Source organism: Frankliniella occidentalis, unplaced genomic scaffold, assembly GCF_000697945.3.
Source record: "Frankliniella occidentalis isolate FOCC.00 unplaced genomic scaffold, Focc_3.1 Scaffold53, whole genome shotgun sequence".
In the NCBI taxonomy this organism is placed as follows: Eukaryota; Metazoa; Arthropoda; class Insecta; order Thysanoptera; family Thripidae; genus Frankliniella; species Frankliniella occidentalis.
Genome location: NW_026267183.1, coordinates 326,779 through 329,778, shown reverse-complemented (window position 1 = coordinate 329,778; position 3,000 = coordinate 326,779). Strand labels below are relative to the sequence as shown.

Sequence of the window (3,000 nt, the reverse complement as noted above, 5' to 3'; positions counted from 1 at the left end):
AGGGGAGGGGTAAGGGGGGGAGGCGAGGAGAGGGGTAGGGTCATTTGGCATGAGGCGGGCAGCGCGACATTGCCCCTGCCTAACGCAGCCATGCCATGGCTGTTTGAAGTGACACATCTGCATGTACGGGTGCGGCGGGGGAGTGTCGCTGTCGGCGCCAATCCTACACGAGTATGGCAGCACTAAAGCTGGCCGTGAGGAGGCTTATTTTTTCCCGAAGGGGAAGGGGGGTATACACTATGCTCCGCGGCCTTGTAGAGAAAACAAAAACAAATGTCGAGAAAGGGTCAGTGCCAAATCAAACGTATTGGCAGGACGCAACCCGAAAAAAAAAATGTTCTTGACTTTTGTACATTCTTTGTGTTCTGAATACTTGATTTCCTTGAGTGCCTATGACTGCGCGCTTTGAACTTGAAATGCTTTCAACAAAAAACGCAATGTGCTCACGAAATTCAAATGCACGGAAAATGTACTAAAATAAGGAACAACTGTTTTTGAGAGAGTTCGGCTCATGACCCCCTGCTGAGTTGGCGTAGGCAACCCTACTGCACGCCTGCGTGCGGACTGCCTACGCGTCCTCGGTAAGGGGCTCTCAAGGCGTCAATTGTCGTTAATTAGAGACAGCAAAAAATTTTCTGAGGCATTCGCAGTTGGTCGCAAGGGTTGCGGATTTTCAGCCGGTCGCCGCCGCCGTCACCGTCACCGCGCTGGACCACACTCGTCGTTGTGAACGCCGCTCCCCGGTCACTCCACTCCGGGGGCTCCGGGCGCGGTGCGACGACGACGACGACGTGGCCTCAGCGCGTAGCCGTCCTCGTCGCCGCCTCTCCTCCGGGGTCGGGACCGCAATGCACCGCAAAGGCGATGACACCGCGGCCTAGCCGCGAGCAACAGAGAGCCTTCTCCTCAATGCCGTCACCACCCGAGCCTCAGCTGCACGAGCAGGCGCTCGCAGCAGAGACCGGGCCGGGATTGGTCGGACTGACTTGACTTGTATCTTAATACATTATCACGGAGGCCGGGGTGAAAATATGGAGTTTTCGAAAGTTACTGGAATGCTCTAACAAGCAGCATATGCGGGTAACTTGTCTCTCTATCCTTCTCTCTCCCCCCTCTCTCTTTGTCTCTGTCTCTCTCTTCTCTCTCTCGCTATCACCCGCGCGTGCTTTGCATGACCAACACACACCGGCCGGTTTGGTCGGGTGCACGGGGGGGCTTCGGCCCCTCTTATCTCTGCTCAGCTGTTGGGCAATTGTTTCTCGATCTCCATACCTGTCTAGGGCGGGCCGGGCGCGGGCGAGTGCATACGGTGTGTATGGTCGCAGGCCGAGGAGCGCTAAGTTTTCAAAATATACCGCCTTTCCCGTAACAAAAAAACATCAACTTATGTACTCAGAATTTTGCATGAAGTACTTAAGTGATGTTCGCTTTAGCCGCGCTCTGAATTATTGTTACCATTACTAATTTCTAAGTAGTTTGTCCGCAGTACCCCTCTGGCAACGATAAAGAGAAAGAGAGATAGCAATAAGTGAGAGGGAGATGGAGAGGGGGGGGAGACAGATAGAGACAGAGACAGAGAGTGAGGTTGTGGTGCTGTGTGTGTGTGGTGTCGCACAGGCGGTGAGGGTCTCGTGGAGAGGCTCCGGGAGGAGGAGGTCAAGTACCTATTCTCCTCTCCTGTTGTGCCGCGGCCGGGCCCGGGCCGGGCGGCCGTCTCAAGAGCGGCTGCGGCTGCGGCGCTCTGCACCTGTCTGCGTCCCCCTGCCTCTGCGTACTGCTCGTGAAGTGACCCCGCCCGCCGCACGGCAACAAACACGTTCTTCTCGCCGGGACTGTCCGGGCAGAACGGCCTGAGCGGCCCCGCCCCGCCCCGCCCTGCCCGGAGGGCTCGGGTACCGTTTGCCTTGCGGGGCTCGAGTCAGTGCCCCGCCCTAGTGACTCCACGGCGGTGACACTATCCTAGAGAGAGATGAGATGTACAGCCCTGGCTTTTACAACAAACGACAACGAGGCGGCGCGCGGTAGCTACACATTTAAAATAAAAAAAAAAATCTTCACCGCATGCCCATACGAAATACCATTGAAAAACAGTAGTGCTCTGTCATTCCCCGCGCTTCCCAGAAGCAGCACAGAGGCAGCAGCAGCTACAACCCGCCGCCGGGTTCTATACACACAAACTTTGCACGTTATATTTTCTCTCTTTCATTTTCTTTTTACCGTTGTATGATGGTTGTCATTCGTCGTGGTGCAAAGTGTGCCACCACAGTGTTGGAAGGGGTTGAACTTTTGCTTTGGACTCCGTTACACTGCTTCCGTGCCGTGTCTGGCCCCCGGGGGGTCCGGGGGTCCGGGTCGGGCGTGGTGTACCAACCGCAACAGTCGGAGGCGGCCCGTATCGCATATCACCACTACCACGGGGGTGATCACCTCGGGGGGTGTGGCGCCATAGTAGGTACCACGTGGAGCGGGCCGAGGAAAGCGACACGTGGAGCTGGCTCTTCAGGTCATCGCAAACACACACGCGCGCACACACACGCACACCCTAACACAGGTGCACGCGAAGGGTGCTGCTACGTGTGTGTGCGTGCCTCGCGAAGCGCGACAGTCCACCTGCGAGGGCACCAAGGTCGTGTGAGGTCGGGGCGGCGGAGCGCGCACTCATCGCGCCATGTGCGTAGCCGAGAAGAGGCGTGGTGTGGCGAGGTGAGGTGGGGCGTGGTGGGGCGTGGCGGGGCGTGGTAGGGCGTGGTGGCCCGGCGGTGGTGACGGGCCCTGGCGGGACGCGCCGGAATGTGCTGTCCTGCCCTGGGCCGGGCCGAGGCAGCGCACACACACACAGCGAGGAGGTGGTGGACCCCGTCGCCGCTCGCCGCGCGTCCCCGTCGGCCAGATCAGCTGATTGCGATCGCGACGAACAAAAGAGGACGGGGCGGGGCGTGGCAAGCAGGGCCGGACCCGCCTGCACGCTCAGGTTAACAAATACGGCAGGGCGGGTGGGGC

The 3,000-nt window shown here is 58.7% G+C and overlaps 1 protein-coding gene across 1 annotated transcript in view; it reads right to left on the bottom strand.

Annotated features, from left to right (window-relative positions):
- LOC113210937 (trafficking protein particle complex subunit 8) overlaps positions 1-3,000 on the bottom strand; it is an 18,263-nt gene that overhangs the window by 13,264 nt on the left and 1,999 nt on the right. The window lies entirely within an intron of this gene.